We start from the raw sequence: 14,357 nt of genomic DNA, 5'->3' as shown, positions 1-14,357 counted from the left end.
TATATGTTCACACGCGCTCCTCAAGGTTTCACAGAAAGTCCTAGTATTTACAGTCAAGCACTCAAGAGACAACTAGACAACATTCACATGCCAACTGACACTGCCCTACTCCAGTATGTCGATGATCTACTGATCACAGCCCGTTCTGAACGTGACTGCGAGCGAGCATCACTTACAGTTTTGTATTTTCTAGCCGAGATGGGGCACAAGGTGTCCCCTTCTAAGCTTCAATTCTGTGTCCAGCAAGTGGTATACTTAGGACACTTACTGTCCAAGAGGGGTAGGCAGTTGACACCAGACCGTATCCAGTTAATAGCGAGTCTTCCCCAGCCCAGAACCCAGAAGGAGGTACGTGCCTTTATTGGCCTTACTTCTTATTGTAGACAATGGATCCCCCAGTATGCATTTCTAGCCAAGCCACTGATACAGTTAACGACACAGGAGGCAGCCGTATCGACTGTCCTCCCTTGGACATCTGAACATACACTGAGTTTCAACGAGTTAAAGAAAGCTTTATGCCAAGCTCCAGTTCTAGCTACACCGAACTACAGTAAGCCTTTTACACTTTTTGTTACTGAACGCGAAGGTACAGCATTATCTGTTCTCACACAAGATCAAGCAGGACAATACAAGCCCTGTGCTTATTTTTCGAGCACATTAGATCCAGTCGCCCAGGCGTTGCCTGCGTGCCTCAAGTCAGTTGCAGCCACAGCACTAGCTATCAGACAAAGTGATTCCATAGTTTTAGGACATTCCCTGACAGTACAAGTTCCACATTCAGTAGAAGTTCTTTTAAACCGAACACAAACTCAGCACTTGACAATTGCACGTTTAACAGGTTATGAATTGACACTGTTCCAGCCACACATAGAAATTAGACGCTGCAACGTCCTGAATCCTGCTACACTGTTACCATCAGTTAGTTCAAATCCAGCCACACATGACTGTGTGGAAGTAGTTAACATTACGACAAAGCCAAGACAAGACCTGACAGACATTCCGTTACCAGACCCCGACCTGACACTTTATGTGGATGGTTCATGTATGAGAACTAGTACAGGAGAACTAGTCGCCGCGTATGCAGTGACTACTGACACTGAAGTTATTGAAACACACCGTATTGATACCCTGTCCGCTCAAGCAGCAGAGCTAGTCGCTCTGACACAAGCCTGTATACATGCCAAGAACCTGAAAGTTAATGTTTACACAGATTCACGTTACGCATTCGGAGTTGTACACGACTTCGGAGTGCTCTGGCAGGAGAGAGGTTTCATGACTTCTCATGGAACCAAGATTCAGCATGGTCTCCTTATTCAAACCCTGTTAGATGCCATACATTTACCGACATCCATTGCCATCATGAAATGCAAAGCACATACGAAAGTTACTGACATTATTTCCCAAGGTAATGATCTAGCAGATCGCACAGCCAAGCTTACAGCACAGAATCCAGACATTCCAGTTAACATAATACATACTCCAGATCCGATTACATGCATGACAGTTAAGGACCCTACACAAGATGTCATAGATATCCAGTTACATGCTACTCCCGACGAAATCAAGAAATGGTCTGAACAAGGAGGGGTCCAGACAGATCAAGGATGGTTAACGAAGGGTAGAGCCACATGGTTTCTCCCCGATTCTATGGTTCAAGTCATTATCAATACCGCACATAGTCCAGCACATTTAGGAGAAAAAGCTATGTTAGACAGTATCCAGAACATTTGGTTCAACAAGCATTTACGAGCTGCAGCCAAGCAGAAAGTCCGTACCTGTATGATATGTTGTCAGTTTAATCCAGGTAAAGGTGTCCCGGTGGAACAAGGTGGTTTCCAGCCCCCTGACCACCCTTTTGAGGTCCTCCAGATGGATTATATTCAGATGGAGCGATGTCGAGGTTTCAAGTATGTCCTTGTAGTTGTATGCGCTTTGTCCAGGTGGACAGAAGCATATCCAGTCCCAGATTACACAGCCGCGACCACTGCCAAGCAGTTGGTTCGTGAATTCTTCCCTAGATACGGACTCCCTAGAGTCGTATATTCTGATAACGGCCAGCCATTCTCCTCTGAACTGATGAAGCACGTTTCCCTGTTGTTAGGGTACCAGTGGAAGTTTCATTGTGTACGCCATCCTGAAGCAGCCGGTCTAGTTGAGAGACATAATCAGACCCTGAAAATCCGTATTGCCAAAGTTTGTAAAGAAAAAGGTGTGGACTGGCTAGTAGCTCTGCCAGTTGCTTTGTTTTATATGCGCATGGTCGCACATTCCAGATCAGGTCTGTCCCCGTATGAGGTCGTATTCGGCCGCCCCCCTAATATGTGGGGTACTCCTAGACCCCGAAGTATTACCGATGTTTCATGTAATATGCTGACAGATTACCTAGCTTCCTTGATGTCTGCCCTCAACTCATGTCGTTCACAGGTTGCTGCCGCATTTCCAGACAATACCGAGGTGGCACCGCATGAAATCGTTCCAGGTTCCCTAGTGATGGTCCGGAATTTTGACCGATCAAGTCCGCTGGAGCCTCGTTGGAAGGAGCCCCGTCAGGTCCTCCTCACCACCCGTACAGCCGTCAAGTTGGAAGGCAGAAAAGGATGGATCCACCTTTCTCATATTAAACTTTTTAAAGGATTGAAATCCGTTTCTAAAAACATTTCCCAGGATTTGAAAGACTGCCAGAATATTGCTCTTAAGGACTGTCCCGCAAAAGACATTATTACAACCCCTTCCTTGTTAGAGAAAACTCCGCAACAGGAGTATAAGTTAAAGCTCAGGTCTAGTAAAATAAGTCAGTCAGTTTGATTGTATAAGTCCTCCCCTAGGTGAAACGGTTAGACTGTTTCTGACATGTATAAAATAGACCCCCATAGTGAGAGAGTCAGTCGAAGTTCAATTCAATGTATCGTTTTTCTGAGTTTCGTATTATTCATCAGCATCTTGATTTCCTGCACCAGCTATGCGTTCTATCTGTATTTTCCAGTTCCTCATGTAAATATGTCTGCTAATGCTACAGTAGAGCACACGTTTAGTGACCTGCCTCCTCACGAATATTCATACCGCCTCGCTATGCGCAACAATACATTTATCCGTATGTTACATTACTCACACCAGACCAGCAATGCCACTAATTGTTGGGTGTGTGGTCGACTCCCCCCTTTCCAGACACCGAAGGGAGTTCTGCCACTCTTTCCTTATCCATTCTCACATAATGGTTCGTGTGGAGCATGGTCCACGCTAACGTCATCCTCAACAGATATGTCTTTTCTTAACAGTACATGTTTCCCAGACAAACAAGGTCTCCCCCACAGAACAGGTTTAGATCTAGAAAATGAAGTATATAATTTAGGTAATTATTCGTCGAATTTTATGGTCCTGAATGTTCAGTCTGATACTACTCCAGGCTTACCTGCTATTTCAGTACTACCTGTCAAAGGCGAATTATGTGTCCGTAGTTATGGTTCTGTACATGTAGGACATAGTGAATGTACTACTGTTATCCAGTATAGTGACAGTGGGAAATCTGTTTTCAAAGCTTCACGTCACTCTTATTTTATTTGTGGTCAGACCGCATATGTCCGTCTGCCCCTCGATTGGGAGGGAACCTGTTACATTGCCTTCCTACTGCCACCTGTTTTCCTAGCCCCATCTGATTATCACAGAAACACACATCTAGTACACATTAGACATAGAAGGGAGTCCCCAATTGTCGATTATACTGAAACTACTCTAGAACAGTATACAGATTTCAATAAAGGTTTCTTCTTCTTTGTAGGACCTGTCCAGAATAGTAAACTGATCCGTAGGTTAACAAGAACCCTTGAAGCTGTAGTAAATGAGACTGCCTCTGCTCTAGGTAACCTAACCGAAGAACAATCTGCTATGAGATTTGTCGTTTTGCAAAATCGTCTCGTCCTTGACGTCATACTGGCCGATAGGGGCGGGGCCTGTAGAGTCATCGGATCTAGTTGCTGCATTTTCATTCCAAATAACGCGCCGTCTGTTTATTCAGCTATAACCAGACTCCATAAAATTGCCCATCTGTTACACCAAGATCCAGGCACCTGGACATGGTCCGGTTGGTTCTGGAATATAATTTCCGCATGGGGATGGAAAGTCCTGTCCTTTCTAGGTATTGCAGTAGCGATCATATTCAGCTGCTGCCTCTGTATACAATGTGGCCCTGCGATTTGCAGCATGTGTGCTACCTCTTGTATTCCTAGTCCCAAACCCCGTTCTAAATCCCGTTCCAAGACAATTCGAGACGAGCAAATGGTACTGTATGAAATGATAGATGGTATCATGAATATTGATGTTTCCTGATGGAAACGTAGTGACAAGGAGGGAATGTGGAAAAGTAAATTTTGCCATGTTCTGTGTCCCTACGCCTCATCCATCATATGTTATGTGTGCATGACCAATATGCATATGTTATTCCCCATGTCTGTTTAATGACGCAATTACAGTTGTGTCCACCTCTGGTATGTCATTTTCCAGTCCTCGTGAATACTACGAATATCAGGCCTATGTAAAGCTACGTTGCCACGTTTCTCAGTGTGCACGTTATTTCATTATAAAGTCCCCGTTTCCAGGCCTCAAAAGGGCCCGGACAACAGATTCAGCTCCTGTCTCCTGAAAGCCTCGCTGAGGAGCGATACAGCCCCCACCTGTATCCTCGACCCTTCACTTACTTCCTGCCTCGCAGTGCCCGGTGCAGCTTGGCTCTGCCTCTGAGTCTGCCAAGAGTATGTTATGATTCCAGCTATCAGTTCAGTCCTTCTTCTCTGCATTCCTAAGCTACTGAACTGCATCAATAATTTCCGTCATTGTCTAGCCTATTCGGCTCCACGTTAGAGAAATACTGTATTAATGGTCATTTAATATTCTTCATCACGCACTACATGTAGAATAATGCATGGTCCAGTCTTAGAATCAAGTTAGCTTTTCCCCTCATGACTTCTAGTTTATATCAACATGTTCCCTAAACATCAGATACCAGATAGGGTTTAGGTACATGTCGCTCCGACCCTCCAGACTCAAGTCTCTGCTCCTAGCACAGAGTTCGTAGCCCCCAGCTTCTCCTAGTAACACGTCATTGTCAGTTTACGCGCACCACCAGGTTAGAGGTCCCGGCTCCTTAGGTAGCCCCCTCCAATGATTCCGCCCATTCATGACATATTCTGTTACGTTTGCATCACATGTCTATGTATACTCCCAGTTACACCTACTTTTACTGTTATCTCTCGCGACTGCTACGCGTCACGCCTTCTGCTCCACCCACTGTTACGCCTACTGCAATGTAATGCTATGTGTTTGCGCTATGTATATAAGTTGATGTATTGTTATTAAAAGTTAGCGCGCTCATCCCAGACCCGGCCCCAGCAGCTGCTGGGTCATCCTATGCAGGTTGTCCCGATCCTGTCCTTATGCTGTAATAAACCTGCAGAAACTCCTACTACCTCGAATCTTGACTCTTATTTATTGAGCTACCTGCTATGATATATGCTTAGTCAAAAATAGGGTATTATTTATTTATTTACCACAAGTCTGTATTGAGTCTGCACATTGGGTGGTGAAAGAAATTAAATAGATGGGAAAATTTAAAATAGATGCACAAACTGTAAGCAAAACCCAGTCATGACGATTTGTTGCTTTTTGAACAATTTAGAATAGTAAGGACCTGTTTAGAGATAGACATCAGCCTAATTTAAACCTATCCACCTTTGTTTTGAATATTGTTCCCCATAATAACTTCTGTGTACAAGCTGGGATCTTCTAGTGAGGGAAATGATCCATGCTCACAGGCCCACCTTGCCACGCCCAAAGGGGGGGGGGGATTCTGCAGACATTATTGACGTTGTTTCTGGAAATTAATGCCCCAAAGAGGGTGTCCAATTACATGAATGACGTAACTTAGGGGCATATTGGCAAGAACCTCATTAAAATTATCGCCGTTTTAGCGTCAGGAAACTGCCGCTAAAACAGCGATAATGGACTTGCTAATATGCGTTATAGAATTCCAATAGAAGCCCAGGTTAGATGTCCTGCATATCTTAAATGTGCTCCTATTGGAATTCTATAACGCATATTATCAAGCCCATTATCGCCGTTTTAGCGGCAGTTTCCTGCCGCTGAAACGGCGATAATTTTGACGAGGTTCTTGCTAATATGCCCCCTAGTTCCTCACACGTTTTGAGCTTTTTTCCAGCACATAGTGTATAAAGAGATTTTTCTGTTTCGTACTGCTCTTAATTGACTGCTAAACATGCTATTGAGTGTTATTTAATATGTTCTCCTCATCTTTATTCCATCTAGATATCTATTGTGTTTACTTTTAAACAATGCCCCCCCTAATTATATTCTTATGTCTAATTCCCCTCAACAGAACTAAAGCCATCTTGTGAATCATAGAAAGGCAACATGGACCACTGTCATGATGAAGGTCTAGAAGCAGTCCCTATAGTTAAAACACATCATATTGACTACTTTATATAAGGAGCACCATTCAATGCAAGAGTTTATTAAAGAACATATATGACTCTTAAGTAAAAGACTTCTGCAAGAAGCCTCTCACTTTGCTTCTGAGGTTCTCTTCTTAAACTGTGTTAATAAAGCACTAACACAATGTAGTCCCCGATTCAAGTAATCAAAATAATTGAGCGACAATCTATACAAAAGGTTCACTGACTATATATAATTAATGTCAATGTAAGAAATTGCGTTACTAGTTGAGGGGGGTGAAACCCTACTCCAGCAGGAACCACAATCCTTGTCAGGGTGAGGAACAAGCAAACACCAAATTAACCTGTGCTCAGTCCCCCTGGTAGCTTGGCATGGGGCAGTCAGGCGTAACCGAGAGCAATGAGGAAAGTATTTATAAAGTAAAAACACAAGAAAAATCCTGCACTGATTTTGAATAAATAGAGTGAATTATAATAAATTAATCAAGGCCAAAATCATAAAAATAAGGTCAGTAAAACCATAGATATGCAGTTCGAAAGATTTAAGGGAAAGTAGCACCAAAAAGCAGAATGTGTTAGCTGTGGATATCTGGTCACGCTAGACCGAGACAAATTCACATGTTCAGGCCAATTGCAATTGAGTGCAGGTGGCTACAGAGACCCAGTTAGGCCCGCTGCACAAGAGTATCTTAAATCTTGGTTGCCGAGCATTGGAGAATTCCACTTCCAAGAAGCTTCGCATAGCTGAGGTGATACGTCGGAGCCGAGAAGCTTCAAGGCTGTGGTGCAAGATTCTGCATCATTGTTGAGGATCTGGTCAACAAGGGTTTACAATTGAAAGTCTGGTTTCAAGGATGCAATGCACAGCAGAGGCAATGCATTGGTTCTAAGGAACTGTGAAGCCTGTGCTGCGAAGTCCTGCATCGCTATCGAGTATCCTATTGACGAGTGGCTTGAGATGCAAGGACCTACATCGGGGATGCAGGACTGTGGAAGTGGGTGGCACAATCAGTGCTGCAGGCCCGCTAGTAGCATGTAATTCACAGACCCTGGGCACATGTTGTGTCACTTTACTGGGGACTTACAAGTAAATTAAATCAGCCAATCAGGTGAAAGCCAATTCTACCATGTTTTAAGGAGAGAGCAGAAGCACTTTAGTACTGGTTAGCAGTGGTACATTGTTCACAATCCAGAAGGCAATAAAAATGAAGTCAGCAAAACAGGTGGTTTGAAGACAAAATGTGAGGGGAGAACCATGCCAAGAATGCCAGGTGTAACACTTTTATGTAAAACGGTGTATCTTATTGCTAGTTTTACATAAAGCATTTGAACGTTTGTCACGTTCTTTTCCCCCTGCAGTAGTGCCATGCCACTATTGGCTATACCATGATGATTATTTCATATTGTACCTTTATCTGTTTGTTATATTAACAACAGCTTTGTTTTTTTAAACAAATTCAAATGTTAAACAAACATCCATACATAAACATCTTTCAGGAATAAGAAAGCAATGTACTGCCTTATTTCTTTTTTTTTAATCAAAAATATGTTTAACTTTTTAGAGAATATTTCTGGCAGGACCACAACTAGTGTTTCCATATGTAGCTTGGTTTTCCAATTTATGGTGTGAAGGGGCACCTTTCTATATATTTCGTAAGATAGTAATTCACTTCCAACTCCTTGCAACTAAGACGTCCTCGCCTCATCTTTGTGTACTGCAGTCTTAATTTAAAGCATAAATGTCAGGCTCACAACCAAACTGCCCTTGCAGTTGCAATCCCATTTGAATACAAGCACAAATGAAAAAACACTCCCAAACCACATACCATCTTCACGTCTCTTCTCTGTCAAACCCTTTAAAGCTACGACTCTCATGGGCCTGGATTATAATGAGTCTTTAATACATCACAAGAGAGATAGACAAAGGTATGTGCTGCCTTTTTTCTGAGCTCTTCTTTTTTCCTGAGCTTTACTACTGTTTCTCACTTGTCTGGGAAGGCAGAGCAGGCCTCTTGCTACAGCCACCGGATCACACTCCAGTGTCCCAGCGCAAAAAAAAAAACATGTCAATACCCTGGTGCATCAATTACAGATATCTTTTCTGTTTGGCTCACAAGAACATACTACTTGCACCTGCTTTGAATAGGGATCACGCAACCTGAGGAGGGGTTTGACAGAGGGCAACAGCAATAATAGGGCCATAGGTGCTCTCATTTCTTGATGACGACCAGCCATCGAGCACAGAAACCATCCCCTAGCCTGCAACCCACACAGTGGAAATGCCAGAGCCCATGATTGGCCAGTCTGTTCCTGCTCGTTTAGATACATTGATATTTACCTTCATCTGTAGCAGATTAGTCTTAAAATGTGAATTCCCAGTTATAGACCTGTCGGTAAATTGTGTCCAATGTGTCAGTCATCCTTGTAAATCTATTGAAGTGTAAGCAGCATAGATCCGATACAGTAATGTGTAATTTACCAAATCGTAAATTGGGATTGGTAATAAATCACATTTTGCAATTTGGGAAATGAAATGTATTATTGAGTCCATTTTCTAAATGATGATTTAAGATTAGCTTTCATGAAATACCGAATCGTGAAAAGCTGTTAATTTGTGCTAATGCTAAGGTTGCACAGACACACACTGATCACATCAGAGTCAGAAAATACATTGTTTCAATCATATTAAAAAGTACAGGAACTGCCAGGAAACAAGTGCTGAGCATACCATATTCTGAAATCTTCAAGAATGGCAAATCAAGAGGAATCTGGAAGGAAAAGGCAGCAGAAATTATTAGATGGAGAAACATACATACTTGAGGAATCTGTGGCCACAAAGGAACAACTTTTTGGAAAAGTATCTTTAACTTTTCCAGCATCCACAACAAAATAATCTTGAGCAGAATAAAAGATTCCATTGATGCAGTCGGTAAGTAACAACACTCAATGTGGCATAAATTAGTAAAAGGTGGTATGGCCTTCAGAATAAAGTCATTGGAAGGAAGCTGCTGTGTATATCCCTAGACAAACTGAGTCTAATACAGCAAGGAGATCTAAAATAACATTGCAGGTCAGCATATATTTATCATAAATCTTCTACTCATTCGCCTGGACTTCTCTGATTCTGAAAATGCACTTCTGTCTTTTTCTTCTCTGCTGATGAACAAAACGCCTCACCCTTCTCACCAGAGCATTCCGAGCAACCATTGCGAAAACAAGTGTTCCTCTCTTTTAAAAATTTGCACCTGATTGCAACCTGCTCCCACTTGATTTTAATGATAAAACACGTTAGCATGACTTCGCAATTTTCATAAGGTTAATACATCCTATTTCGGAAACACAATTAGAGATTAATAAATAAGCAATCGATATTTCCAGTTTCAAAAATAGCAAGTCAGTAAGATTCAGTTTGCAGCGGTAATTTTGTGAATGGAACTGAAAACCACTTTGATTCCTTTCATACTTACCTTTTGCACAGTTGAAACCAATTTGTGACTGATTAATGAGTTGAAAAGCCTTCGTACAGCTGACCATATGTATTTATGCATGTGTGAATAAGGTATTTCTATACAGCAAACCGCGCCAATAAGCAGCTGAGCACTGTACAGGCTCGAAGACTAACATAAATTCAAAGAGCGGTAGGAGACGTAGCGAGGTTGTGGAGGGTAATGCACTGAGATGTAGTGTTCTTTAAAGAGGTGAATCTTCAACTCGCTCCTAATTTGGGGCAGCATTGGAATGATCTTGATGAATATGGGAATTCTGGGGCTTATTAGCAAGGGCGATATCGCCGCTTTAGCGGGACTTTTTTCCGCTAAAGCAGCGATATTTTTATCGCCCTATTAGCAAGCTGTCTCTAATAGCAGTTAGCGACAGCTTATATAGGCGATAGTTGCAGGTTTGGGACCCACTTTGCATGTCAGCGATATTTATCGCTAATGACATGCAAAGTGGGCGTACCCAACATGTTAGCGTCTGAAAGCAGGCGCTAACACAGCTATCGCCTATTAGCAAGGCATGCGAAGCGATTCAAAAATTTGCGCTAAGCGCGAATATCTCCAGAACCTAAAGCCTGCTCAAACCAGCACTTAACCTGTATATCCAATGGGAGGTGGATATTCAGGTTAAGTCCCCATTAGCGATAATGCCTGAATATCGCTGGATTTCCAGCGATATTTAAGCATTGAGCCGCTATCGCCGTATATGTTATCACTTTGGAGATAAATGTTGCTAATAGCACGTTATCTCTGCGATAATATCCAGCAATAGGTGGCGATAAAAAAAAAAATGCACTAAGCGCATTTAGCGATAATTATCACTATTTGTTGGTAATAAGCCCCTGAGTTCGAGATTCAAGGTGCATAAATGGAACAGGCCTGCTGCTGTTTGTTTTTCTATTTCAATTTCTTACTCTGCAGTGTGATGGTGTCCTGGCTGCAGTGTGCTGAGAACCACCAAAGATGGTGATCTCGTCGGCAACATAAGTGGGAGCAATAATTGTGTTGGCTTTGTAAAAAATGCAGCTAGTTTTAAAGATTCGGGTCGGGAAAGGGAGGCAATTGAGTTTCATCAGGAAAAGGGTGGTGCGATCGTATTTCTTCAGGCCATGGATGAGATTGTAGTGTAGTTCCTATTATCCCAATAGGCTCTGCGCATTGGAATAATACCTCCAATAGTATAGACCTAGACCAGACGTTAACTAGGTCTTCTACTGTCGATATTAGACTTAAAGTTTTGGGTTTGCCAGCTAGCTCAGAGTTCACTAGAAACTTTCTCGAATAGGCAAGGAGGAGTTGAACCTCCCTGGATAGACAAGAAGGGATTTAGTTTCTGACAACCATAGAACATGACAACTTTGCTCTCCCCTAATCAAGAGTGTATCTCTAGAGTCGTGTGAAAACAAAAGACAACTTATTTTACTCAGTCAGTACGTGCATTCTTAGTTTCACCAGATTGTAGAGAAAAGGAAGAGACGGGCGTGTTCAATAAAAGATGTTATTTATTGATCAGTCTCTTTTCTCGTACAAGAGAAATGAATCGATATTATTGCAATACTTATGGTTAAGTAAAGTGCATACAATAAAAGCAGAAGTATAAAATAATACTGTAAAAACATTTATATGGTTTCTAAGCCATATGGTGGTTTAAAATGGATAAAATAGATACATACATATAAACATTTGACTAATCGTACTCAACTGGTGCTTCTAACTACGCCTACCCCAGGGTACCTGACCTAAGCCTAATACGTGGGCGGGGATAGAAAGTAGTAGTTTAAGTTAAGTTTGTTTTGCCAAGTGACTGATTCAAGAATTCTCTGCAAGGGGTTATTCAGTTCCGTACCTTGAATCTAGAATGATTGAGGGATGGTATCTCTCATCTTTGGTCTCGATATTCCAGGCTGCCTGCAAGGGCTGCTCGGAAGCGCCGGAGCTGGATTTCTCGGCAGGAGAAAGGCAGCGTCTCGTTCTCAGCGCGTCAGGAAGGCGGGGCAGCGTCAGTGGGCTTCGCTCTCTGCTGAGCTTCGGCAAGTCTTGCTGCTCCGATCTCGTCACCACCGCGTGTGCTTGCTTAAGGCAATATCGGTAATATTTATACCTGTAAGGTGCCGAGATTGACGTAAGGATGGACATAGATACGTCAATAAGGATGTCATACGAGCTGGTCGTTAGCACATTCTTTTACTGAAGTTCTCGGTGAAATCAAAACAATGGCCGCAGGGTTTTTCCCAGGTTGTCATAGGTTTGATTTGTTTTGAGAACTCCGTATGCCTTATCAGGGGCTGGAGGAATATTGCTTGCCTAATTAGATGGCAAGCGTTATGACCTAATCAGATAACGCGCTCCTGTGCCGTGGTCTGGCGTAATCAGATAACGGTTTCTGCATCATGGGATGGCTGCTAGTTAATTTGTTAACCAGAATAGGGTCAGGAATAGGGGGATCGATACAGAACCTATAGGAATACATCACACCCACTCCACGCTAACTATGGCCATATTTACGAATCTAGGCATAGTAAAACATACTGTAGAGTATCGTGTATACCGTACCACCCCAAAATACACATAATGCATTTTGAAATTATGTAACATACGGGAAAAAAATAGTCATATGTACTATATGCACTCAAGCAGTAGAATAATGCTAAAATAATCATGCATATGTATACATTATTAGTAATTGAATATTAGAATTGCACATGAAATGGCTCTTAATACAGAAGAAAAGTTCGAGACCACTTCATCACAGTTCAAAAATATTTATAAACATACCAGCGGGCAGCTAATGTCTATGAAGTTTCTAAAAATAGAAATTAGTTCTCTAAGAATAGTTCTTACTTTAAGCAGAAGAAAAGTGTCCCTTAAAATGTAACAAAAATATTTTGGGGCTGCTAAAAAATTGCTGTCCGTGAACTGGAGGAAAAGTCGATCTTGCTACTTTATTATTAAAGTTGAAGGCCAAATTCAAGGTGTCGGGAACGCCGTGTGCTAGCTTGTTCAAGAGTCATTATTTCTGCTCTGGTGAGAACATCATATCGTTGAGACTGCTGAAAAAGCTGTCAACAGCTTCCTGTGAGAGTTCCACTAACTCGGAAAAGGATGTAACCATGCATTCATGTGCATGATTGTCTCCATTGACGCTTTGAGTGGTATTGCTGACAGAAGGTTGTACCTGATCGATGCTGCTTTCATCTTGATCTTCACTACCCCTTAATCGTAGTGGTGAAGTTTCCACGAATGCCGTCATCAGGATTGGCAGCCGTTGAGGGCAGCACAATGCATGAGCCTTTACCAGACCCAACAATGTTTCTGCATCCATTGGCGCATCCGATTGTAGCGTCAGACAGGTGTCCAACACGCATTCTTCTCCGCACAGCATGCACCTTAATACAGGTAAAACACATCTTTGCCACATCGGCCGAAATGAAAGAAACCAAGTCATGTTCAGGTCTCTAAGCCGGGTTAGTCCCAGGATTTTTGATATCCGGTCCCGGTATCCAATGGCTCGGATTGTTTCTTCCCTTGTCGCAGGTGTTTTGTCTGTGACATGGTTTGCCATAACGAAATATAAGGACTAAGAATAGGATTCCTGCAATTAGTCCCAGAATGAGGGGAACTCCTCCAAAAATCGAATGGACGAAGTCTGGAAAAATACCCAGTATGGCTTTGAATGGTGTTAATGCCATCGAAAATACTGTCTTAAATACATTTGAGACTCCACTGGTATCAGAAATATTTAAGATTTCATTCAGGATTTCTGCGAAATGTATGGGGGAATTAGTTGATAACAATGAGTGAATCTCTGCAGTCGTCCTTGCGACTAGGAGATCATACGTTTCTTTTGATGACGTGAGCCTGGTCGGCGTCTGAAGAAGCACTGTTTTCATTCTGCTTAAAGTATCAACTCGAATAGAAGTAATTTTCAAGTTAGGCCATGCCCTTGCCTCCCTGTCTGGAAAGGAGCTGGGGAACAATAAGCGTCCACAGCACATGACCTTCGCAGTCGTACTAACGAGATAAGGAACCCCGGGCAGTAGACTACAACATCTGCGATCCACAATTAGAATGTAACTCCCGTTATAAAGAATGGTTCTATCTCTGTTGCAGGTGTGCCTAGCTGGTGACATGAAAGGTTATTTGAGTTCCCTTCACAGGCTCCATGCAAACTAATTCCATTACACAGAAGTGTACCGCTTAGTGACATCGCACAATTATTGCCACTAAGAAACACTTTCTGTCCTTTATTACTGACACATGCATGTGAATAGGGCAAGTTCCATGTTGTCTTAATGTACCCTTTTCCCAATTTTTCGTACATGCCAGCCTGTATATATTTTTGGCAGTATTGAAACCTGAAAGTAGATATCGGAAATTTAATTATCCCATGTATTATCCA

This window comes from Lissotriton helveticus, chromosome 1_2, assembly GCF_964261635.1.
Source record: "Lissotriton helveticus chromosome 1_2, aLisHel1.1, whole genome shotgun sequence".
NCBI lineage: Eukaryota > Metazoa > Chordata > Amphibia > Caudata > Salamandridae > Lissotriton > Lissotriton helveticus.
Note: the sequence above shows the minus strand (reverse complement) of the source record.